This window comes from Sorex fumeus, unplaced genomic scaffold (genome assembly GCF_029834395.1).
Source record: "Sorex fumeus unplaced genomic scaffold, SorFum_2.1 ptg000122l, whole genome shotgun sequence".
NCBI lineage: Eukaryota > Metazoa > Chordata > Mammalia > Eulipotyphla > Soricidae > Sorex > Sorex fumeus.
In genome coordinates, this window is record NW_026606179.1 from 52,405,496 (window position 1) to 52,432,892 (window position 27,397).

General features: G+C 43.6%; 2 long non-coding RNA genes across 2 annotated transcripts in view; one reads left to right on the forward strand and one right to left on the reverse strand.

The window, feature by feature from the left end:
* Window positions 1-27,397, forward strand: part of LOC130044068 (uncharacterized) — a 188,267-nt gene that overhangs the window by 61,691 nt on the left and 99,179 nt on the right. The window lies entirely within an intron of this gene.
* On the reverse strand, window positions 377-1,746 carry LOC130044067 (uncharacterized). Its single transcript, XR_008795375.1, has 2 exons — window positions 862-1,746; window positions 377-673 (listed from the first exon to the last, which is right to left on the reverse strand). It is a non-coding gene; the product is annotated as an uncharacterized LOC130044067 (long non-coding RNA).

Here is a 27,397-nt window from a genome sequence, read left to right on the forward strand (position 1 = left end):
GGAAGAAGGGAAACGCCTCAGTTTGTCCCTGAGTCCCTACTTTGGCCATGTGTATCCAAAGTCATTCCTGCCTGGTTTGGGACTCACCAAGCCATAGCTGGGTGACACAGGAGAGGTTTCCCAGACCAGCTCCCACCTGGCAGCTCCAATGGCAAAGACAATCGCCTAGCACCTTGGCCAGAACCCAGTCCTTGGCAAGCCGTGTCGCCTCAACCTCTTTCCTCCCGCGTCTTTCTGCAACATTGCAGCAGCTTCTTGGGGACGAGCAGAACCAGCAGCTCCTGTGAGCAGAAGGCACATTTAAGGGTTGCTTTAGAAGGCTGAAGCAATTTTTGAGCAAGCAGAAGAAGGCTCCAATTAAAAGGAAAAGGACAGGTCGGTTTTAATTATTTGGTTTTATTTTCTCAACGTCTGACATAACCAAGTCACCTGGTATGCCGTGGGTCTTCCCTATGGAAGCTCTGGAGACCCCTGGTCATGTCCCTGGGAGCCCCAAAAATATTCCATCTTGGCTGAGGGACACCAGGCACTTCCTATCAGAGCCTCCGATGAGGAGCCAGGAGTATATTTCTCCTCCAAGCTGCAGACTTGATTTGCCTCGAATTTTTTTTTCCTTGTTTTGGCTCTGATCCAAGATGTTTTCCTGTCATTTCACTGTCTTTTCCGGTAATCCCTTTTTTAAACATTGCCAACAATTAGTCGATTTATCTCTCCACCACCTTCACCCCCACCCCCATCTCCACGCAAACACACAATTCCACTGCGCCCCATAGCACGCTCCTGTTTTGCCTTGGAGTCTAAGAAATTACAGCTTCTCATTAGCCGGAGAGCACGTTTGGAAACGGCTTTGTGTTTACTCACTTAGTAAGTGATGCTGGCCTTTTTAATTATTCTCCCTCCGCGTGCCATCAGAGAGCCGCAAGCTGTTCGGAGCAAACCAACGGGGCTGCATCTCCTCCGCAAGGCGGTGGAAAGAGACAGGGCTGTACTTCCCTGCCGCTGCAGGCATCCTGCCCTGTCAGCCAGCCAAGGAATCCCCCCAAAGCTCTTACGTAGGAGATACCCAAACTGCGAGGCGCTTCTCCCTCCCAGAGCAGAGTAAGTCCACACGCACAGTTGCACCAGCAGCCGACCCCAGACGGGGCTGTCCTCCAAGCTTCCAAGATCCCTGGTACCCAACATCCGGTGCTCGCTGCCTTTTTTTGCTTGCTGGTGCTCCCTCTTGCTCTCCCACCTGAGCCACGCCTGCATCTCTCGGTGCTCTCCTCCTTGGGCTCCTGCTTTCTGGGTGGCCGACAGCGGCAGATCCAGCCAGGAGCTGGGTCCCTCTCGCGCCTTCTGTGGGTGGTTGGATTTTTTTTTTCCCCCTGCAGCCGCCTTTGACTGCTACCTCTGCAAGGCTGGATCACCAAAGACACACGACTCCCTCACAATGAATAATCAATACAGATATTGATCTGCGGGAAATGTTTGTAAATTCCTGAAAGGGAATCAGGAGCAGGGAGGCTCGTGGGGGACGACGGACGCTGAAGGAGCACGGGCGCGGGGAGGAGGCTGCAGAACCGGGTCGGGATCCCAAGTGTCGCTGGCTCCGAGGTGACGGGACCGGAATGCGTGCGCTCGAGGCTGGCGCGTGGGAGCGCGCGTGTGACGAGGGGCTTCGGTCTTCTCCTCTCCCTCCAGCTGCTTTCCCCCTGAAGAAGCCAGAGCCAACTCGTCGGGAGCCCCCGTCAGTGCCATGTCTTGGCTGCGGGCCAGCACTGTTTTGTTTTCATTATCACACGCTACTTTGCAATTTGCATAAATACAGGGTTATTTTTTATCGTGTCGCCCAAAAGATAGAAGAGGGGGGGAAAAACAGAAGTCTTTGTTATGTGCAAGAAGGGCTGGCTGCCTACTCATCCCGGCTAAGGATTTAGCGAGTGGGAAGGACTCCCGAAGAATTGCGGATGGAGAAGTAGTAATTGGAGAAAGAAAAAGGATGCAGCAAAGACAAAAAAAAAAAGAAAGAAAGAACGAAAGAGAGAAAAGATCATGGGGCAGGGTGGGTAGCAGGTTAACGATCACTGCTGGGTGCTGGGCTTGGAGGAACTAGGTGATAGAGGCTCCTTCCCTCTGTGAACAAATGGTAGCATATTAGACAAGGCCAGCCAGGGGTTTGTGTGACCCTTTCACGGAGGGGACACTGTGGCTTTTTTTACCCTCGTGACAAACCTAGGCAGGGTAAGGGTAGCCAAAGCTGATCCCTCTGCTGCCTACCCACCCCAATCTCTCCTAGATCCACCTGATGTCTCCTGGACTCACCAGTGTACATTTCCCACCACCAATGTCCCCATTTCCTCCTCCCAATCTTCCTCTCCTCTCTCTGTCTCTCTCTGTCTGTCTCTGTCTCTCTGTCTATGTCTCTCTGTCTCTGTCTCTCTGTCTCTCTCTGTCTATGTCTCTCTGTCTCTCTGTCTATGTCTCTCTCTGTCTCTGTCTCTGTCTCTCTGTCTCTGTCTCTCTGTCTCTCTATTTCTCTCTGTCTCTGTCTCTCTGTCTTTCTCCCCTCTCCATGCATTGAGCCTTTCCTCCATGTCTCCTGAATTGCACAGCACTGAACCTACTGTTGCTCCTTCCTTTGACTTTTTCATCTGTGGGGACGTGGGCATGTGACAGAGAATGACAAGCAGTTGATGGCTGTATCCTGCCTGCTCCCAGTCCTGGCTGGGCATTGGAAGCCTCTCGAAGACATGTCCCAGGAGCAAGTCAGCATATATTCATGTATCCTGGGGAAGTGTCCCCTTATTTCAGAAACAGTTTCTAGTTCTATTGGGCACATACACTCACACACACACACACACACACACACACACACACACACACTTTGCACTCCTTGAATTTCCTATCCTTTCCTCTCTCCCACACCCAGTATGGTTTTGTGACTCGGGAGTAAGATGGCCTTGGGGCCATTCTGTTCTTTCTTCTCTGCCATTTCTCTGGTCAGAAGGACCTAGCTTAGAAACAGAAGGTACCAGGTCACCTTCGAGTCAGACATCAAGAACCAGATCCCATCCCAGCACAACTGGTCCTGAATATCCGCTTGCTCCCCACACAGCAGCAGCAGCTGGGGGTGCTTTTATTTATTTATTTATTTTTGTTTCCTTTCAAGTTCCTGATTAGCTTCCGCAATCCATTTAGCAGAGAACTTTCTATCATATGGACTGAGATGTCCCCTCTTGTCCCAGCAGAGCAAACCCACTCGTAAATACTGCCCATTCTTCATCTTCCCATGACATGGATTAATTACAGCACTATTGTTCCCCTGTAGGTCTATAAAGAAGGTACATAGGAATATCAGAATGAAAGAAGGGGTAAGAAGGAATGTTTTCTTACACTGCCAAAGATGTGAGAGAGCAGGCGGGTTGTCCCTAACCCAGCTCGTCACATGGTCTGTGTGTGGCACAGGGGCCAGATGGTCCATGCCTGTACCCAGTGGAGATGATTTGGAAGTGGCTAAATCATCCCTGAGAATTTTCTTCCTGTCATGGAGATGTTCATTGTGAAAATTCTGGGTTCCTAGAGACTAGCATGTTTCCTGTCTTGAGCCTGGACTTCCCCAAAATAGTTAAACTATTTAAAAAATCACTCTGTGAAGAGAAATGTCATTATCTTCATTGGTATTCCATTCCTGCAGGGTACATACAAGAGTGACATTGTTGTACCCGGGCGTCTATCTACCATTTCATTCCAAATTTATCCCAACATTCATCAACCTCTAGCATCTATCTATCCATTCATCTGACTATATTCATTTATATATCAACTTTTTATTCTGTTTCCCACTCGTCTATTCATCCATGTGCATCTCGCGATCCATTTTCTAGCCATGTATTGATCTATGAATATCTTTCTATTATCTGTCATCCACTTGTCTATCCATTTGTGTCTCTATTAATTCGTTTGTCTGTATTATCCATCTATCTGTTTTTCTATCTTTCCATTGATATATTCATGGATCTATCAACTCAATCGTCTCGTCATTTGCTTATCAATTACCTCTTTACTCTGTGCCTTTTGTTCACCATGATCTTAGCAGAATCCCAAATTCACATTCTCTGTCATTTTAATGGTAAATACTGCCCAGTTTCCAAATGAATTCTATAAAGACTACATACTTGGTCTCTGTTCCCTGGTTTAAAAGAGCTCTGCAAAAAAAAAAAAGAGCTCTGCAAACTAAAGCAGTTAGTGAGTAAAATCACATGATTTAAAATGGGTTAAATGGCCAAAACTACCAGGAAAAAAATACTATCAGGAAAAACATTTGGCCATGAACTCCTGAAACACTTTTCTTGTTCAGTCAAAGAAGGTATTTCTGCTTCCTTCTAAACCATGGCCAAAAGGGGGGAATTTAAGATGGCATCTACATCTAATATCTATCTTACTCCATCTGTTATATCTACCAAAGACCTCATGCAGATGGTCCAATTCAACTTAAGAGAACTAACTTAAGAGATCTTTTATCATAAAACAAGACAGATATTGAACTCTAATATGGCAACGTGCTTGTATGAGTTTGGATGAATGTATTCTGTATACAGGTTGAAGGTCAAGCAACAACTTCAGGGGAAAAAAACCTTTCTCTTTACCTTTATTCAAGATATATTCCAGCCCAGGCCAAAACTTGAGGTTCCACATTTTCTCAGAGTGTCCCCTAGTTTGCTTAGTCCAAGTGAAATGGGTCCAGCTAGTCTCTTCACCTATGTTGGAGAAAAATGCACATAAGTAAATGTTCACCTCTGATGGGGACAGGCTAAGCAACTAGACTGCATTTTATCTGTCTTGCCAGGCAGTCAGTTCCCAAATGGGAGCCCAGGTCACAATCTTGTAATCTTCATCACAGCGTCAGTCTTGTCTCTGGAGACGCTGGCCTTCTCTAATATCTGCTCATTTTTAGGCTGAATTTTCAATGAAGGAGTCAAGTTTAGTTGTTGGTTATTATTTTGGCTGCCAGGCAAGGATCAAACCACAAACCTTCCAAAAACGTGAGAAAGCTGAAAACCACCTAGTACCTTTCTTCAAGCACCTATCACTCACCCCATCACCACACCTGCCTGCTCACAGAAAGGAGATTGCATGAGCACCTGTCCTAGTCCTGGCTTCTGGATCCTGCTACCTGCCATGATTTCCCTGGGGGGCACTGTAGACACACTTCCTAGGACCCAGTTTTAGGGAGCCACAAAGATGGGTTTAATTTTTTTCTTTTTGAAATAGTCTTAAAGGATTCTTAAACTTTGAATCAAGGAAAATGTTATGAAAATGTTATTAAATGTTCATGCTATGAACAGACTTGTCTTGATGCCAATGGGGTCATAAAATATGTTTGGATAATCCCCAAACCAAGGTGAGCACCATAGTCCTACAGGTCTGGTCTAATCTGGATTCATAACGAAAGAGCGAGTGGTTAGGGATCTACTCAAAAACCAGGTTTGCTGGGTTCAAATCCTGATGCCACCACGTGGGAAAGTCACGTAAGGTCTCTGAATATCATTCCATTACCTCCAATATAGAGTAGAGGTTATAATAGAGCCTGAATGATAAGATTGCTGAGGTGATTAGATGGGAGGACATAGGGGCATTTCTTAGTTTAGAACCCTACAAAAGGAGGCACAGCCAAATTTGTTAAAACAGTTATTATTGTTATTCTCTTAGCTTTTCTGTCTTTACTTTGCATGTTGACCTCCCTGTAATAACAGCAATTATGACTTAAATCAAATTCTTTCATTAAAAAAAATAGATTATCTTCTAGTCACTGGGGACTGGATTAAAGGTGGTAATTGAAGTTCCTTCTCCACTCTGAAAATCAGAAATTTTTTCTCTCTTAAAAGTGGTAAATTCTGTGCTCTCTACCTGGAGCAAGGACCTTACATGATATTATAAAAATCCTCTAATAAATCAGCCATCTCTTCTCATTGGAGATTTGGTTCTTTCCTAACCTAAAACAATCCAGCACAAATCTTATTAAGAACCACAGGTTAAAAAGACTATTGTCAAAACTTTCTCTCTCCTTTTCTCTTTTTACTTTATTATCTCCTCATTTTTTTTGTCATTTAACTCCAATTATGAGATGCTAAGTGCTTTTGGAAATTTCATTGTTAATATCTTTTTCCAGTGCTATTAACGTAAATCAAGTTTAATAGTGTCCCAGCAAGTGTAAAAGCAATCAAAAATTCAGTACTCACGAATCATTCTGTAATTTCAGCATAAAATGTTAATAGAAATAATATCCAATACCATAAAATATCGGTAAATTCAACTTTAAATATATGTGATGAATCACTTCTCCACCCTATAGCATTCGTGGAATATTCTAGTAAGAAGTACTCAATTGGCCAAGGCATGCTCTAGTGGCCACGAGTCCCCTCCTCTGCTTTCCCATTCCAGCCAATCCTCATGGGATAGACAGTTCAATGACAGGCAATGCCTTATCCCAGACATATTGAATTCTTACACCATCAAGAAAAAATGTTGCAGGATGAGGGTGAGAGAGAAGTACAATTCACTTGAAAGGATACAAAATGAAAAGAACGAAAGTCATCATTGAAGGCTAAGAATATTGGTCATTAGCTGCAAGACCTGTGCTCTGTGCAGTCAACAAAGATGGTGAAAATAAAGTCCGTGATTTTGGGGCTGGAGCAATAGCACAGCAAGTAGGGCGTTTGCCTTGCATGCGGCCAACCTGGGTTTGAATTCCAGCATCCCATATGATCCCCTGAGAACCACCAGGAGTAATTCCTGAGTGCATGAGCCAGGAGTAAACACTGTGTAATGCCAGGTGTGACCCCCCCAAAAAAGGGAAAAAAGGTCCGTGATCTTGGGGGGCTCACAACTGATGGTGCGGGCTGAAGCCTAGATGCCTCTGATAGTGTGTTGTGCCAGAGAAAATGGGACCAGGCCTGGAATCAATCAACTTGCTTCACAGTGGGTTATGCAGGGACCCATAACTTTAATAAGAATTGCAATACTTGACACCTTTTTCTTCTTTTGTGAGCAGCTGGAGATGGGGCCTCATACAGTGGTACTTGGAGTTTAGTCCTGGCTCTGTATGAAGGGGTCACTCCTAGCAGTGATCAGGGAACCATTTGCAGTGCTGGGAATCAAACCAGGGTCAACCATGTGCAAGGCCTTACCTTCTGTACCATCTCAGGCCCACTTGAAATTTAAATCATGCATCTTTTTCTTATTTGCACATGCTACTGCCATGGAGTTTGACTCTGGTTTCCAGTCTTTGCTGCAAAAAGAAAATTAAAAGTCTTGAGTGTGGAACTGACCTACTATAGGGACTGACAATTTTAGTCACAATTTCAGTCACTCACCTGAGTGAGTTCACAGAGTGTCGTTAACTGTCATGGAAACAACTGTTTTGAAAAAGAAGCCACCTGTTGGCACCCATGTATCTCTGCTTTGTTTGGGTGTTTTTGTTTTGTTTTGTTTTGTTTTAATTAAGTTACCTATTTATTTCCTGAGAATAACTTCTATAAAGAGATCAAAGGGGAAAACACAACTAACTTTTAGGAAGATTGCAATTCAAGGTATGGGGGGCAGGCCTCAGAGTTGTTAGTGCAGTGTGGTCATTTAGACCTCTAAAACATCAACATTTGGGGAGTGAAGATTGCTCTGTTAGGGGGAGGTGTGTTAAGGTTTTCGAGGTGCTTTAGGGTTTAGGTTGTTTTCTGGGGCTCTGTATAAAACTGCAGGAATTTTTGCAGGGCTTCCAGAAGGAAAGATCCAAGAGGTTCAGGCCTCCTACAGGAGATCCTACTCAGGATAGAACTGCAATGCAAAGTCAGGACTAAGGTTCACTTGTGCTGGGGTTCCGTGATGGAGAACACCACAGAACAGTGCTCACTGCTCTAAGGGAGTCAAAGGACTATCTTGAATGCTGTGTGTCCTACCTCCCAATCTTCTGAAAGCAGGTTTCACTCATAGCCTAGATACTGTCCAGCAACACCAGCCTCGATTGCCTCCTCTGCTGTGGCCATGCCTCTCTGCTGAGTTCATCCTACAAGAGTTTGCTTTCAACCAGTCCTTCATCGGCGGTGGAATGCAAATCCATGATGATGTGGAAACCGCACTTGGGTTTTATATATATATTAATCATTATTTATAATTATATATAATAATTATTACTATATAAATTTATTATAATTTTTATAATATTGATGTTGTCGATATTATAATTTTATATTAATACATTATTGTACTATAATTTATTGATCTTTCTAAATGCTGCCATATTGGTGAAGCCTTCAGGGTCAGGTGAATGAGACCCATTGTAATTACTGGTTTTGGCATATCGAATACACAACGGATAGCTTGTGAGGCTCTGCCGTGCGGGCAGAATACTCTCGGTAGCTTGCCAGCCTTTCCAAGAGGGATAGAGGCTTTTGGGGCGACCTCTAATTGCCCTCGTAGGTGTTACCATATGTGAACCCTATCAAATATGGTACGGCAATTCCGGAAGATGGGTATTCAGTGTCTTATAATGTGTCGTGGCCACGCGGGTCTGGAAAGCGTCCTGGAGTGTGGCGGCGGCTGGGTAGTGGAGGTAGTGTCAATATTATTTATTGATATAAATAATATTATTTATTGAGATAAATAATAAATATAATGAATAATATAAACTTTATATTATTTATATATAATAAAATATAGAATAACACAAAGTATTTTATAAATATTTTATTTTCTATAAATAATATAAATATATGCAGTGCCTATTTCTTTAAGACATATGTTATATATCTTTACAATATAATATATATCTTAAGATACATAAATATTTAAAATATTTAAAGCATATATACATATCTCTTTATACATAAATTCAAAAATGGAATCATCTTATACCACATTTCTTTTCAAAAATTTGTTTATGATTTGGGATTTTGGTTTTCTTTAGGGGGTTGTCACACCCAGTGAAGCTCAGGGCTCACTCCTGAATCTGTGTTCAGGGATTACTCCTGGCAATGCTGAGGGTCTCTTATGTGGTGCTGGGGATCGAACTTAGGTCAGCTCCATGTGCAGTAAGCACTTTACCCACTGTACTGTCTCTTCAGCTCTTAAATATTTTTTATTGTGGTAACACTTGTTTACAAGTTAAATGACTCTATTTTGGGATACGATGGCACAACCCCATATCCACCATTAAAGGGTCCATGTTCCCCAGCAAGTTAACTGGACCCTTTCAGCCCAGCCCCACTCCTTCCTTGGTAAACTCAGTCCTGTGGTCTGAGTCTCAAAGTTATTTTTGCTGGACACTGTCTATTCCCTTGCTTTGTTCCTTCTTATCTCACAAGCATAAGATCAGTATTCGTTGTTCTCCTTATGACTTACTTCAGATCATGACCCCTCCAGTTCTGTCCATTCTGTGGAAAAGATTAAGATTCCATCTTTTCTTATAGATGAATAGCATTTCTCTGTACGTGTGCATATATTTTGTATATATATATATATATATATATACATATATATCACAGCTTTATTTAATCCTTCATCTGTGGTTGGGCACTGAAGTTGTTTCTAAATCTTGGTTTTTAAAGATAGTGCTGCAAGGGACATAGATATACACATATATTTTCAAATTAGTATTTTTATGTTCTTTGGGGAGATATCTAGGAATGAAATTGCTGGATCATTTATGAGAGCGGGATTTTTAATTTATTGAAAATGCTCTGTCCTATTTGTCCTAGAGGCAGAACAAGTTTGCCCTCCATCAACAGTGAAAGAGAGTTCCTCTCCATACCTCCATTACTTGTCTCTGGCCTTTTTCCATACAGACCGAATAGTCTCACAAGCATGAAGTGATAGCTCATAGTCATTTTGATTTATATTTTCCTTAATCTCATGATTTCATGTATTTACTCTATTGGCTAAGTTTAAATGTATTAAAAGTGGGTCATCCAATGAAAGAAAAATATTAAGTCACCATGTTGATGGTATAGGAACAGGACAGATTCTATAAAAATAAAGAGATGTCTTGGTTCAAGTACAGATGGTTCCTGGCTTCCTGATGGTTCCACTTAGCAGTTTTGCAGTTTACAGTGGTGTGATATGAGTTCCATAGGAACCATATTTTGATTTTGAATGCTTCTTTTTTTCCCCAGTTAAGGTTCACTCACAGATCTGGGCAGCAGCAGTAAACCACAGCACTTGTGAGCCTCAGGGTCTCAAAATGAACCACCATTCTCACCTTCACATTTCAGACAGTTTTGAACTCCTGAACTGTCCCTTATCAAATAGCTTTCATGGCAGAGGAGTCACTTCTTCACTGTATGCAAAATCTAGTGCTTGAGCCTGTTGAACTTGGACTGGGCTAAGCTCTAATGTCTGGTAGGACTGGGGCATATATGTAACTTACATAATTGAGTTTATTGGGTGAGAAAGATTTGTCTCCTAAAATTCTGCCATTCAATTGTTCAGGCTTTTCAATCAGGAGATTCTAGAAATCACAAGTCATCTGTATTCACATAAAGTTACTCACATTCTTGATTTTGCTACAGTTTTTTTTTGTTGTCTAAATATATCTTATAATTTCAGCCTTTGACCATTTGGTTGAAACACTTGAGCTTCTTCTGCTTACAAATATGTATGTGTATGTGTGTATGTGTGTGTGTGTGTGTGTGTGTAATTTTAAAAACATACCTAATAAAACTCCTTTGAGAAAGCAGTTCTAGTTGATGGGTGCAGCCTTTCATCAGTCAACCAACACAGAGTCCTTTTTCTTAAAAAGAAATCTCTGTAGGATGAGAGCAATAGTACAGCAGGTAGGGCATTTGCCTTGCACATAACTGACCAAGGTTCAATCCTCAGAATCCTATATGTTCCCCTGATAACTCGCAGGAGTAAGCCTTGAACACAGCAGGGTATCACCATGGAACAATACAAAATAAAACAAAAAAAGAAATCTCTGTTGACCACAATTCTACCAAAGCTTATCTTTCTCCTTGGACCACAACTCAAGATACCATGTTATGGGTACAGAGAAACACTCTTGAGGAGTTCTTGATTACTTGACAGGACTTGTCTGAGTTCAATGAACTCTGTTCTCTATTACTCTGTCCTCCTTGGAAACTTCCACGTCCAACAAAAAAAAATAGATCCATCCACAGAGAAGAGGTCTGCAAGCTCCAGTGTTGCTAATTTTTAATTTGGGGGGTTTGGGGTGGGGTCACTTCCAGTAATTCTCAGGGGTTACTCCTGGCTCTGCACTCAGGAATTACTCCTGGCAGTGATTGGGGGACCATATGGGATGCTGGGGATGGAACCCAGGTCAGCCACATGCAAGGCAAACTACCACTCTGGCCCCTCCAGCATGGCTAATTTGAACAAGAAAAGTGTCTCCATAGTCTATGTACATACTGGACTACTAAGTCCAGATTTTAGTTTGCATTTTCTCAGGTTTTAAGGAAAGACAATACTTTAAAGTCAAATATTTTGCACTTGCCAATTTGAAATCTCAATCTTAGTAGATGACATTTCTATGTGGAGAGATTATTCAAACCTATTAAATATCTTGGGCTGGAGCGATAGCACAGTGGGTAGGGCGTCTGCATTGCATGCAGCCAACATGGCTGACCCGAGTTCGATTCCTCCGCCCCTCTCTGAGAGCCTGGCAAGCTACCGAGAGTATTTCTCCCACAAGGCAAAGCCTGTCAAGCTCCCCATGACGTATTCGATATGCCAAACACAGTAAAAAGTCTCACAATGTTACTGGGCCCGCTCAAGCAAAATCGATGAACAACGGAAGGACAGTGACAGTGATTAAATATCTTATTCCTCTGGAAAATAACAATAACCAGCAGTGATTACTTCATGATTTTTGATGTTATAGAGGTATAAGAAAAACATGTGAGATGCTTCTGGGAAATAAAAATGAGGAAGAATATATAATGTTCACCACAGAGTTTTGTTTAATAGAGAAAAATTTTAAACTACCTAAGTCTTTCACATTAGAAGCTATATTAACTAAGACATAGTTTGTCCATCTAGCAGAAATATAATATAAATGCACATATTTTCAAGTGATCTTTAAAGAAAACAATATAAAAGAGAGTGAAAGTAATTTTTTAAGTTACAAAATAGCAAACAGGATACTTTATTCTTATAAAAATGTAAATGTTGGGCCAGAGCAATAGTACAGCGGGTAGGGCATTTGCCTTGTACGTGGCTGACCCCAGTTCAATCCCTGGCATCCCATATGGTCCCCAGAGCACTGCCAGGGGGTAATTCCTGAATGCAGAGCCAGGAGTAACCCCTGAGCATCGCTGGGTGTGACCCAAAAATAGAAAAAAAAAGTGTTATTTTATGTAAAGTATAGTCATTTATTTTAAAAATCTCTAAAAATAAAACACATTCTTATATCTATAAAGATCTATAAAAAGACATGTACCAAATTTGTAATGGAACAGAAGCATAATAGGTTTTTGTTTTATTTTGAGGTTTGGGGGAGGGTGGGTTTGAGAGAGTCTTTCGTTTGAGGCCCACAACCAGTAGTGCTGAAGGCGTACTCCTGACTTGATGCTCAGGGATCACTCCTGGTGCACTTGAGGGACCAAAAGAGGTGCTGGGGATTGAACCCTGTGTCAGCCAGCTGCCTTCAAGGCAAATGCCCTACCCACCATTTTATAGCTCTGAGTTTTTTCATTCTCTTTTTTTGCTTGCTTTACATCTCAAAAATTTTCTGCAATTATGATGTACCTTTAGTAAGCAGGAAATATATATATATATATATATAATCTAGGTATAATATATATTATAAGGCATGGCAAAGATAGCAACCTGACATACCTAATTACTTTCATTCATAAATTATTTGTCTTTAATGTCACTATTTTTGTCATCCTAGAGCACAGGTATCTAGTAAAGTCTGTTTTTCGTTATAGTCATGGCCATGGGTTGGGATGTTCTTATTAGTCAAATCTTCTTAGAAGTGTCCGAGACGGAATACCAGTTTTCAGAGAATTTAAATAGAAATACATAAAACCAGACAACACCAAAAATAATTTAATCACTTTGAGTTGATTCAGAAGGAATCTCATAATCTCTTGGCATTCCGATATTCTGTTCACTTTGAATGTCAGTGACCCTAGTGGGGAAATCACAGAGTAGAGAGCTAAAGGACACGTCCAATTCAATGCCTATGTCAAGTTCTCCCCAGAGACCGCCTTACACATTCATCCCACTCATGCCCAGAGGTGACTCCCTCTCTGAGCTCTTGGAGTGTTAGAAGCCATGTCACTTCCTTAGACATCCTATCAGCTTCTTACCTTCCCTCTAGGTTTCCCCACCCTCATCCGGGACTTCCCAAAGTGCCCCCCGCCGCCAATCCTGGTTAAAGAAAAAACAGAGCCTCCAATCTTTTAGCGATTTCAGAGTTAACTTCGGAGTCCCTAATATGGAAACTCAATTACAGTTATAGGGTTCTATCTGTCTCCACGTGTCCCTATGATTCCCTGTCCCAAATGAATTTTAGGGTATAGTGGGGTCCAGGTTTCAACCTTTGGGTTCCTGCTGAATTCAAATAGGATCACTATCACAAAAAATGCCATATTCTAAGTGTTTTCCTGAATAGAGCTAGTAAATACATGATCAGGATACTGGTGAATTTAGTGTTTCAGGTGAGGATGCCACTTCCAGGTTCATACGCTGACAATGAGCTGGGGACAGCTGGGGACAGCAGGGAAAGCCAGCTCCCTCTGGAATACTGTATGAGGGCTCTAATCCCATCCGTGTGGCCACCCTTAACCTAATATCTGCCAGAGGATCCACTGCCTAATACTATCACACTGGGAATTAAATATACAATTTGTGGGGTGGACACAATGAATCTATAATAGTTCCCTCGTTTTTTATAACAGTTCTCCTTCCCAGAGCTACAGCTTTGCCCCATTAACATACCTGGTACCCCTTATTCCCTTAGTGAGGCCTCACACACAAAGACATCCATTCCCAAAACTCTTAAGGTTTGGGGATTTTGCTCCCTATGGGGCATGTTTATGAAAATTAGAAGATGGGCGACCAATTCTGGAAGACATATGCAAAAATAAGAACACAACTCACCTGGGTGAACCCATAGACACATGATTTGGCAAGTGGAGTATGGGTCATGCTCATTCAGCTCCCACAACTTCCCGTGAATAAGTACTTTTGTGTCGCAATAACTACCTAATGAACACAGCAGCATGGAAGAGTCTATAGTCTTAAGAATTTTCAAAAAAAAAATACTCCATACTGTATTTGGCCTATTAGAACGTCAAATGCTCTGCAAAAGCCTATATACCTACAAACCCTATTGTATTTTCTTTAGTCTCACCTGTAACTATATATTTTTTTACTTTCTTGTCATTAGAGGCCTACACCTTTATTTTTCTTTTCAGATGGTCTGCCATTCATCTATTTATGTGAAATATATGTTCTAATTCTAAAGGGAATCTTGCCTGGTTGCCTGGGATCCTATTGCCCAGAATGGAAAGCTTTCAATAACTTGAACTCAAAGAGAGGACCAGTCCCAACCTGCCATCCCACTACTTTCCACCCTCTGCCTTAAAACTGTTCTCTTTGTTTCAGAATCTCTTGCTACCCAGTTTTTCAAAACAGTACTAGAAAACTGGTGGAGAAAAGTCCTCAAGTGGCCTCCAGAGACTTGGCTGTAACCTGGCCATGTCCTAAGAGTTGGTCCTGTCTCACTATTCACTATTTTATGTGGCTCTTTCCATCTTTCTGATCTATCCAGCCAGAACACATGGAGACAAGGACTCAGGCTCATCAAGCAACATGGATTTGTCCTCCTCCTAGGGCTAGAACACATTGGTGGACTACTGAGAATAAAATATATTCCTCACATTACTTGTTAAAAACAAACTCAATAAGGAATAGAGTTATTCCTATTATCTGCATGTCATATTTATGTAGATAATCTGCATGTCATATCTATGAAATTATGTTGTCATGAAGAGAATGTCCATCAGCAGGAGGCTGGAGAGAGAACATAGTGGACAGAGCACTTGCCTTGCATATGGCCAACCTGGGTTCAATCTCCACCACTCTGTATGATCCCCCAAGTCCTGCCAGGAGTGATCCCTGAGTGCAGAGCCAGAAGTAAACCCTGAGCATCACTGGATATGACCTCAAAACCACAGCAGATGAAAGGACATACCAGAAAGTCCCAGACTTATTTGGCCTATTGCTCTCTTTTCAGAAAAAAAAATTATTCAGTGCTCCTTGGAAACCTACCAGTAAATTAACAGAAAGTAACACCCCCCCCCCCCCCCGAATTATATCCAAGGCTACTACCCTCACAACTGATTCCCACATTACCTGAAGGAAATGTTGGGTGGTAGAATAACTCTCTTTAGGAAACCCTGGGATAAACAAAGATGGTGTAAACTTACCATGGATTATTACTCAGCCACAAAAAGAAATGCAGTGCTGAGATGAACTACAACATCTCAGTCTCCCAACAGATGAACTATCAACATTCATTCAGCATCATTAAATCTTGACAATAGGAAAGCACCCAAACACGAAGGACCACAGATTGTGAGATTCCATTCATAGAAACACCCAAAACAAGCAAATACATAGAGACAGATGTATAGTGGTCAGGAACTGGGAAGAGAAGGGAATGGGTCCAAGACTGTCTTTGAGGTGATGAAAGTCTAGAACTGATACTAGTAATGGTTGTACAACATCATGAGTGTATTAGTGGACTAAAGAACATGTGAATGTATCCATGAATTCATTAATGTTTTAACTTTAATGTACACTTCAGCAAAAAAAAAAAACAGATTCCATGTATTAAATATATTCACAGGCTGTTTTTAGAGCAAAGTAACTCTAAGAAAGTTTGAGGGCACTTGCAGAGATAAAAGGATTCTTTGGGTCATCCCAGAACTTTACTCTTTAATCCTGTATTTCCTCTTCCAAAGAGTTACATGGAACAGTTAATCTCTGCTCTCTGGTGCGGGATTTTAAAACTAGAGATACCTCTTGGCCATCCCCACCAGAACCTCCAGAGAAATTGCCCTTGTCTTCTTTGACCATGGTTCTGACGCACAAAAGAATTTTCTGATGTGCTCTATCTCTAACGTCCAGAAGTATAGAAACAGAGATAAGGCCATCCCTGGAGCCAAAATGACGATGGAGGTTCATGAAGATGAATTTATGAAAGGGAGAAGTGAAAGGGAGAGGGAGGAGCAATGGAGCACCCTCAGAGCTTCCACTCACAACAAAATCCTAACGTGGAGAAATGACGCTGGGTGAGCTCCATCACCAACCCATCTCTGATTCTTTCTTTTTTTTTTAATCCTGGCATCCCTCGATGAAATTAGATTTTTTTAAAAGTGATTTCAAAACCTACCACCAGGGGGAAGTAGACAAAGGGTTGCTTTGGGGCCCCCCAAATGTCCTGGCTCCTCGGTAAACAGGGAAGCTTCTTTTGTGCCTTCCTTAGGAAAAAATAGGCCTATTGTGAGACTGTGAGAGAAACAACCTTTAATCCCTGCAAAGCCCAATAATATTATGTATATTGACTAAAACCCCGTGGAGTGGGCCTGACGGGGCTTTTTCATTACCACGGTACATTGTAACCTAGCTACCTTTGAAAAGTAACCAACGTGGAGAGGCACTTGACATTTGCAAAGTATTATGGGTGTCCTCTCGACGTCCTCTCCAGTCCCCAAATTTACAATGGTCTTAATTTAAAAGTTAAGCCCAGGGATCAATTGCTTAGTGTCGGGGCCAGGCTGCCCTTTTAAAAACAAAACAAAACAATACCGAACCCCCGAGGGCCAGTGCAACCAAACTTCTCCTGTGGCTCCGATCTGGGCGGGTCTCGCTTGAGCCTGGGTTTGCATCTGCAGGAAGGGCGTCTGGACACCCCCCAACCCCCGTCAGATGGCCCCATGCTCCTCCTCCAGGTGTGGTGGCGATGGAGGGAGGTAGCAGCTGGTAATGAGTTGGGGAAAATGAAAAAGGAACCTAAGTACCTTCTTTAGCAAATCCCCTGGAAATGACACGGAGCCTTGAGGATCGATCCATCGATCTGTTCCAGAGCTCCAGCCCTGCTCCCCCTCACTCATCTGCAACACTCAGCCCTGGGAAAACGGCAGCATTAGGACAGGTAAAACTGCCCCGCAGAAAATCAAACTCCCAACTTCCTCTGTTTGGACCATCGTCCTGGGTCAACATTGGAGCAGGGATCAGGCTGAAGTCCCGAGGGAGAACTTAAGTGGGCCATGGCCTTGCTTTCAGAACATCCTCCTAACCTTTAATGATATTTGCACCACAGAATTCTACCAGAACCCAGGCATCTCAGAAACCAAGAACCCCAAGCCAGGAAATTGGAGAGCCCAAGTTACTTTTTTGAAAATGTGCAGAGAGCACTCGGCTCTAGGCTGTGGATACTTTCCTATCAAAATCAGTCAGGCTGTCCTGACTACTAAGCCTATTCGACTTACTTTCTGGGGATGATTGCTAAGACTGTGATGATGGAGGGGTTTACTCTTGACTCTGGAGTTTATGGCCTTTGCAGGGACATAGATGCGATATCATGGTAGAGCATAAATAAGAATTCTAACCTCAGATCACTGGAGCATTCAGAAAATCCGGAGGATGGGACCAGGTCAGGTGGGGAAGGCATTGCACAGAAAAAGATACCTTGGTTAGACCTGAATTGAGAGAGACTGTATTTAGAGTTGTCCTGAGAATGTCAAGGAGTCATAGAGCACAAGACTTACAATCTTATAGGAAGGGACTCAAATAACCAATCTCATCTATCTTGGAAAGCTAACTTGGGTGGAAGCGTGATGGTCAGCTACCACCTCTACAAAGCTTCCCCCCAAAAAAGTGATGTCTTGAAACATCAAATTAATTTTCCTACAGGATGGATCTATCGGTTGAGTTTGAGCCAGTGTTGCTGGCTGACATCAACTGGTCTTAGCAGCTCTCAGGTTTTTTCTCCTTGTTTCCAGATGGGTCAATCTCCAAGGCATATTCATCTCATGAAAGGCCAACAGAACATAAAAGCAAGGACAAAGGCAGTGCCCATTTTGGGCTTTTGTTAGTTTAGGGGACTGGAGCGATAGCACAGTGGGTAAGGCGTTTGCATTGCATGTGACCAACACAGCTGACCTGAGTTTGATTCCTCCTCCCCTCTCAGAGAGCCTGGCAAGCTACCGAAAGTATCTCGCCCACACGGCAAAGCCTGGCAAGCTACCCGTGACATATCCGATATGCCAAATACAGTAACAAGTCTCACAATGTTACTGGGCCCGCTCAAGCAAATCGATGAACAATGGGAGGATAGTGACAGTGACAGTTTGTTTAGGGGCAACATCCCACAAACCTTGGAGACTATTCCTGGCTCTGTGCTCAGGAGTGACGTCGGGTAGTACTTAGGAGACTATATGCAGTGCCGGAGATGGAAACGTATTCTAGCACGGGCAAGTCAAGCACCTCACCTCCCTCCTATCCCTCTGGTCCTGCTGGTGCCTCTTAAGGATGCACTTAATCGGATGTGCGTATGCACACACACAATTATGAAATCAAGTCGTACTATTGGAGCCACACGCTAATTCGATGAGGAAACACTCCACTTTTAATGGAAAGAACCACAAAAGAGCCAAGCAAAAGGCGTCGATGTAGAATCCTGACACAAAGAGGATATGGAGAACTGTGAACAGTGATTCCTTTCCAGCTCGGAGGGTGGAGAAAGCATAGACAGAATATGATATGCAGAGTCTGGTCCGTGTCAAACAGAAGGAAACACCCATGAGCAGCATAGAGAATGCTCAGAAATGCCTCCGTCCCACCAGGCTGGCCTCACCCATAGATTTAGAACAGGGAGAAAACTCGAGCTCGAACATTATTAAATGGCTGGTTGAAACATTTAGGAATTCCCGGTTGAATTATAGTCTTGGCAGCAGCTGCCTCCCAGACCCATCTGGTTTGAATTGGCAGAGCTGCAGCTGTGCTTGTTGGGATGGGTGAGCCTTTCTTTTGAGTAATGGGCCTGCATGGAAAGGGGTGGAGAAAGGGAAGAGATGCCTGCAAGTGCTGTCATGAAAAATGGGTAGAGAGAACAACAGAGCTACTACTGTTTTGCTTGTTCCGTGGATGAGGGCCTGTGGTTCTGGGCTGCAGGACAGATTCTTGTCAGCTTACTGGGTCCCTTCTGCTTCTCTGGAGCTGTCATTCCCAGTAGATGCTGTCACATTGCATACTTGGGTTATGAATTGATTGTTTCGCTTTTATGGGGCTGGTATAATTAGTTTCACATTTTTAATTTATAGCATCAGCTAAGCTTTTTAATCCGTTATTTATGGCAAAGAACTAAGAATTAAATTGCCTCCTGCTCCACCCCCTTCCCCATTCCCCCCCCCACCCGACCCCCACCAAAGCAGTTCAGTCTCTCTGGGCCCCAAGACAATGCCCCCCACCCCATCCCTATTTGGAATTTGTTGTGGACCAAGACAGGCGACCTCCTAAAAGGAAAAACTTCTCTCACAAAGGACTAACCGAGCTTCCTGGAATTTCTTTCTTCCTATGTGGGCCCTGGAAATCGTAGCAGGGAGGTGCTCCAATGTTTACAAGGAATAATGTCTCTGCAGCTCTATGTTTAGAAGAAAGTGGAGCTGGCAGGAATGAAAGTTTCATTGAAAGAAACACTCTTGGGACCTCAGTGATAGTACAGCGGGCAGGATATTTCCCTTGTGTGCAGCCAACCTGGGTTCAATCCCCAGCATCCTATGTGGTCCCATGGTCCCCTGAGCACCACCAGGAGTGATTCCTGAGTGCAGAGGCAGAAGTATCCCCTGAGTTTTACCAGGTGTGTGGAAGGAATGAAGCAAGGAAGGAAGGAAGGAAGGAAGGAAGGAAGGAAGGAAGGAAGGAAGGAAGGAAGGAAGGGAAATATCTGGGGCCATTTTTGTCTCTGGTCATTCACCATCCAGGCAGCTCTCAGATGCTGCATCATTTTTCTGACCAACATAAAGGAGCACAGGAGAAGATGCATGAGAAGAGGTGAATACCTGAACTCAGGTTCTAGAAAATCAGACAAAGGAAGGGCTGTGAGACAGCTTGTCTGGTCTGGGAACTGCTGGGAGGTTCATCCCTCTCCGTGTTGAGTTGTAATGACCACCACACCATAAGTCACTCTAAGTTTCTGGTTCGTTCAGTTTGGGTTGGCGGGGCCACACCCACCAGTGCTCAGTGGCTATTCTAGGCTCAGTGTTCCGTGATCATTTCTGGAGATGCTGGAGTCAGTTAGGGATGGCAGTGGTATGTGGTGCCAGGGATCAACCTGGGCCTCCAGCATCAAAACTTGTCCTCCAGCTCACTGAACTCTCTCTCTCTCTCTCCCTATCTCTCTCTCTCTCTCTCTCTCTCTCTCTCTCTCTCTCCCCTTCCTCCCTCCCTCTCCCTTTCCCTCTCTTTCTCTGCAACATCCCAGTCCCATGAGTTGATCTGGGAAGCTCAAAGAACCCAGAATCCATCCTTGCTGAGATGGCACCAGGGCAAGATGGCATGCATCCAAACTGGTAGCCCCTGGAAGTGCGAGTCATAAGCTCCAGCAGAGGCTTCAAGCCCCACTTTGATGTGTTGCCCGAGCCCATTTGTGCCAGAGTGTTGAAGGGTTAAGGACGGAGCACAGGGCTGCAGCAGGAGCAGCTTCTGCAGGACAAAGGGAAGCATTGATGCTGATCTGGGGGCCCCGCCCCCACCGAGGTGGAGGGGTCTCAGTGTTTACTGAATGTTAAATAAATACCAATTGAATCGTATGTTTAATGAGGTGTATCAAACATGTAATAAGATACATATCTATTAAACAGTTGTGAAATCTCAGTAAATATGTTCTTAATAATAAAGGGTGCAGATGGCTTACAGATTGGACCAAAGAACAAAGACCAAAGGAGCTTATGGAGGGAATAGGAGGGCCATCTTCTGAAAACTGAGAAGACAGCTGATTTTCAGCCAGAATTTGATACATGTATCTGCACTCAGGGAGAGCAGAAATGGGACCCAGGCCCACAGAGTGGGGGGGACTCTAAACTTCGAAACCCAAAGACCAGGAGAAGCCGCCACTCAAATGAAAGACAGAGAAGTGGTAGCTCACAGCGGGGTCCCCCTGTGTTAGGGGTCTTCCTTCCGCCTTCAGCAGCCCCCTGCCTCCCAGTGTCCCCTACCAGCCCCTCAAGAGCGTCCCCACACTCTGGGACTCGCAAACAAACAAAAGAGTCACATGATATGTAGGTGCAGGATTATTAACTTGTTTTTCTTTCTCTAAAAAGTGGTAATTATCATATTATATTGCAATATGCTATTGAAGTTACATTAGAAAACTACTCTTGAAAACCGATCTCCCGCTCCCTGCACACATAGGTCAGGCCAGGAGTCTGGTTGAGCATGATTGTTTGCCAAATAAGGGTGTCAGAGGGGAGTGGAGGGGCGGGGGGACAGCAGCATCTATGAGGCAGGATGTCTCAGGTGAACTCAATTTCATGATCAACACCAAGTTCCTAACCAGGCCGCCCAACTCATTCATGTCTTCACACACCGTGGAAATGTGGCTGCTGTTTGGTTGGTATTTTGCAGCCGTCAGAGTCTAAGGCAACCAGCCGAGGATCCCCGGACCCCCATGGCTTTACTTACTTACCTTGCTGTCCTGAAACTAGGGATACTGTCTCATCACACTGCTGGGGAAGCTCCACACTCTACCAGAGAAAGAGACATTAGATCTTCAAGAGCCCCAAAGAAACATTCTTTCAGATCAGAAACCAAATCAGCATGAGATGTACCACTCTGTATCAAGGAGAATGATAATTACCCTTTCTTCCTTTTTTTTTTTTTTTGTTGCCCACAAACTTGAAGTTGTGTTTATATGCATCTGCTCACTTAAAGAACTCCATGATAATAACATTAAACAACCCCGTTATATCAACACCTTCAGTTCCTGAAGAAATGAGAAGAGGAGCTGGAGAGATAGTACAGGGGGTGAGGCTGACCCCAGTTTGATCCAATCCGTGGCACCACAAAGCATCTCCAGGAGTAAGCCCTGAGCATCCCCAGATATGCTAAAAGCCAAAGAAAAGAAGGAAGGGAGGAGGGAGGGAGGGAGAAAGGAAAGGAGGGAGGGAGGGAGGAGGGAGGAAGGAAAAGAAAGGAGGGAGGAAGGGAGGGAAGAAGGAAGGAGAAAGAAAGAAAGAAAGAAAGAAAGAAAGAAAGAAAGAAAGAAAGAAAGAAAGAAAGAGGAAAGAAGGAAGATGAGGAAATAGAAGAACAAGAAAAGAAAAATCACTCCCACAGGATTCCCCAGGAGATAAAAGGTGGCCCAGCAAAGCCTGGCCAGCTGGACGGGCTAAGAGGACAGACTGGGAATTCCTGCCCAACATTAAGACTTCCCATGAGTCTCAGAGTTGTGCAGGAACAAGAAGAACCAGTTAACAGAGTAGACTGGGGTGACAGTTGGGACCCCAGACAGCTCTGGGCCGAGGTTCAGGGCTGGCAGCAGGTGGTATGCTTGGCTTCTAGGTGCCCGCTCAGAATGCCAGGTGCTTCCTGCCACCAGGCCAGGGTGTAGTGGCTGGGCAGTTGGCCCATGCACCTTCATGCCTGCAGCAGAGCTACTTACCATTGAAGATGTCAAGCTTTCCTGGGGACTGACCACGGTGCCAGCAGGATAAGACCTGCATCCTGTCACAGCAGGGAACTCTCACAGAGTCACATATCACGGTTCCCCGTGGCACAGAAAGACGTTCCTATAGATCAAGTGACAACACTTAGATAGAATTTGCTTTCCCTCACACATGTGCATATACATATACAGCACATGTACCTAACAGATACACATCTTTGTGCCTGTCTGTTTGTGTCCCTACAGTGAGACTGTAGAAATTGAAACCACGGTGTATATAGAGGTATATTAAACAGGATTCTCAGATGGTCGCTGGATGGCAGGCATCTATCATTGTGTTTTCACTGGAAATGCGTGACAAGTGGTTCTTCCCTCCTGTTTGCTTCCCTCTTTATTTTTCGTGGAGGTTTTTTCTGCCAGATCTGGCTATGCTCAGGGCTTACCCCTGGCTCTGCAGTCAGTGATCACTCCTGGTAGACTCAGGGGACCATGTGGGATGCTGGAGATCGAACCCGGGTCAGCTGCATTCAAGGCAAGTGCTCTATCCTCTGTACTGTTGCTCCAGTCCCCATCACTGCTTTTAGCACGCAACATTTTTTTCTTAGCAAAATTTTACATGAACACATAAATCATACATGAATAATCAATTTATAAGAAAAAGATCAATTAGGGCTTCTCTGACTGAGGCCAGGTATGAGACCCAGAGCCCCCCTTCCCTGGACACCGCAGGGCCCTTCATCACAACACCCTTGCTCAGGAACAGGGTCTCGGGTCCAACTCCACAAAAAATTATTTGAACAGTAAGCCTGTTCAAATAATCAAAGGGCTGGAGCGATAGTACAGCAGGAAGAGCACTTGCCTTGCTTGTGGTGGACCCAGGTTCAGTTCCCGGTATCCCATATGGTCCCCTGAGCACCACCAGGTGTGATTCCTGAGTGCAGAAATAGCAGTAACTCCTGAGTACCACTAAGTATGGTCCCCAAACAACAACTAATCAAAACAACTAATCAAAACATTAGTATCAGGGTGAAATCATAGAAAACTTCACAGTTTAAAAATATATATTGGGGTAATGAACTCAAAGGGGAGAACATATACTTAGTATGTGCAAGGTCCACGTTCCACTCCCAGCACCTCCATGAGCTGAAGAAGAGTGCATTTACATTTCAGGGCATACAGTGGGGATTACTGGGTAGTTTTCTTCCTAGGGCAGCCTCCTCATCTTTCACGTGACACCTTTGTCAACGGGCCCAGATCAACTTCTCATTGATATTTCTGCTCCTGCTTGACTGCCACTCACTTCTATATTTTACCATACAAGAATTAGACACATTTCTCATAAGTGATGAGCAGAGTCGTCTGATCAGCATTTAGACAAATACCAACTGCTCTTCAGTATCATCGGATCTCAAGAGGAATGCAGAAAGCTGCCCAGTGCCCAAGTCTGGGGGGCACTTTTCTTTCCCACCTGGTGTCAGCTTGCTTCCATGACCTTCCCTGCCTCTTAAAGAGGCAAGGCAATTGAAGGATAGAAAATTCTTCCTTCCCTTCCCTTCCCTTCCCTTCCCTTCCCTTCCCTTCCCTTCCCTTCCCTTCCCTTCCCCTTCCTTCCTTCCTTCCTTCCTTCCTTCCTTCCTTCCTTTCTTCCGTCCTCCGTTCCTTCCTTCATTCCTTCCTTTTCTTCTTTCTTCTTTTTTTTTGGAGGGGGTTGGAGGGAGCCACATTCAGTGGTCTTCAAAGCTCATTCCTGGCTCTGTGCTCAGGGATCACTCCTAGTGATACTGGGAGTGAGGGGCAGGGGAACATATGGGGTACTGGGGATCAAGCCAAGATCAGCCATATGCCAGGCAAGGGCCATCACCTCTCTATTATCTCTCTGGCACCAGAAAACAATTTCTTTTGTTATTATGGATTTGGTTGGGGAAGCACACTCAGGAGCTCAGGGACTCCTCCTTGCCTGCTGCTTGGGAGTCACTCCTGGTAGTGCTCAGGGGACCCAGCAATGCCAGGGACTGGACCCAAGCCTCTGAAACATGCGTTCTAGCCCTTTGAGCTATTTCCTTGGCCCCAGTAGAAAGTGATTTTAAAGAAAAACAGGTGGTTCTTCTTCTCTTTTCAATGTTGTGTGTTCCCAGTGACCCACCTTCATGACTGATATTCTGGGAATGGCACTGCCCTGATGTTTCTCTGAATTAGAAACTAGGCTGCTGGCCTTGTGCTCAGGCCTTTAGCAAGAGCTAACCAGTCAACCAAAGAAATACCTGTCTACTGCCTCTTCCCATTCTCCAGGGGCAGTGCTGCCTGGTATTAGAAGGCATGAAAATCTAGCGAGTCATCATTCAACTATTGGCGAGCTTCTGCTTTGTTATCTGTGCCTCTCAAGTGTCCAGGAAACCAAAATAACATTTCATAAAAACAGGTAGCCATCTAATAAAGAAGCCATGACAATCCCACCTCGTCCTTCTCTCCATGGTTCTTCTGTCTGCCATCTCTCAACCCACTCCCCAGAAGGGTAGCCCCCTGATCCTGAGAAACGATTGATGGTGACGCCATCAGCTCAACTCCAGGCTGAAATCCTGCTTTGGATGCTACAGGTTATTCGGGTTAGCCGAAAGAATGCGCATTTATTTACTGAAGGTACTTTATAAATCAATACCTTATTTTTGAATTCAGGTCAATAGGAATAACTCTGAAACACAACCAACAACTACAGCAACCCTAAAACAGCACTTTCAACTTATTGATTTCTAGAAAAGTATCTTTTCCTGGCATTATTCACACACCCTTGATAAGCAACTCGATGCAATCAAAAAATTTTAATGGATTTCTTAACCCCCTAAATATTTATTTATATATTTTTCAACATGTCTTTGAAATGCAGCCAGTTAGATTCTTTGAAAAGAAAGACGTTTGGGGGAGAAATGAAGGATGATGTTTGCAGTCTTCCCTCCCATTTGTCCAGAGAGAGATTTTTGCTGCTTCGATATTAAAACATGACAAGCCAGATCCAACATCACCTTACAATTTTATTTCATTCTGCCTTTCCATGATCTGCAATATTTTCCTTATTTCACTGAGAAAATTCTATTTCACGCAAGAGGATTTATCAAGACCTGTGAGGCCATGAACTGGACTTGGCACCCTGCAAAAAGCAATACAACCAGAATAATTTTTATATTCCTCTGGGTCAGTTCTCCTTAATGCAGGGAGTTCATAAGATTTTAGGGTATTTGTGAAATCCACTATTCACAAATAAGGGGCTCTAGAGATGACCCAAAAGACAGAAGTACTTGATTTGCATATGGAAGTTCCACGATCCTTTCCCACTACCATATGGTCTCCTGAGCACTGCTATAGTGGCCCCCACATCCACTCTATGTCTGTCTGTCCTCCCATTGTTCGTCGATTTCCTCGAGCGGGTCCAGTAACATCTCCATTTTGAGACTTGTTGTTACTGTGTTTGGCATATCAAATACGTCACGGGTAGCTTGCCAGGCTTTGCCATGCTGGCAAGATACCGTCCGTAGCTTGCCAGGCTCTCCGAGAAGGGTGGAGGAATCAAACCCGGCTCAGCCAGACTAGCTGCGTGCAAGGCAAATGCCCTACCACTGTGCTATCGCTTCAGCCCCCCACAAAAAAAAGTTATTAAAAAGTGTGTGTGTGTGTGTGTGTGTGTGTGTGTGTGTGTGTGTATGAGCATGCCTGGTTCTCAGGAGAACCGTAACTTTGAAATGGTTTAGAGTTTCAGTTCTCAAAGTATGGTGTGGAAACCCATGGGTTTCCTGAGATCTAAATGATTTAGGTATTAACAGAAAGATATCATGTGCCTTTTTCTTTTCTCATTCTCTCATGAGATAGCATGGAGTTTTCCAGAGACTCCACAACACTTTAGATGCAAAAGATTGAGTACAAAAATAGAAATGAGAAATTAGCTTTTTTCTCTTCAACTAGACATGAGAGATTTATTAAAATGTGACAAAATTCCACATTTTTTACTAAATTATTTTGGCATAAGAAATATAATTATATGTGTATATATATATATATATAAACTCACTTAGGGCCTGGAATGATAGAACAGTGAGTAGGGCATTTGCCTTGCATGCACCCAACCTGGGTTCAATCCCCTGCACCACATATGGTCTGCAGAGCCCTGCCAAAAGTGATCCCTGAGCTCATGAATAAGCCCTGAACACCAAGAGGGGTGGCCTAGGAAACGGGAAAAAAAACTGACTCATATTAACATGTAATGGGATTTTTAATTAAATATTTTCATTCTCCTTTTCAATCCATATTCTTTCCAAAGATATAACCCAAACGAATAAGAATTCTTTGACATTCTTGATCATTTTTAAGATTATAACAGTTGCTTAAAATAAAAGTTTGAAAAATACTTTCTAAAAAGAATTGGGGCTTTCTGTGAGCAACAGAAATAAAAGAAAAGTAATACCAGAAATAGTTTGATCATTGATTATACAAGATGCAAATATATCAGTGATGGCAGAAAGTCTGATAATTGTACAAGAAGACAATCTCTGTTGCTCCTGATATACTGGGTTGAGACATATGAAGTTGCCAGTATTTTCTTACAAAACTGGTCACTTCATGTGAGAAACCCTAGTAAAAAGACTTCACACAACATGATTCTGCCAGATGGTGAATGTTAGTTTCTTTGACAGCTCAGAGTTTTCCAGACAGTGTAGGAAGAGTCCCTGCTCTACCTGC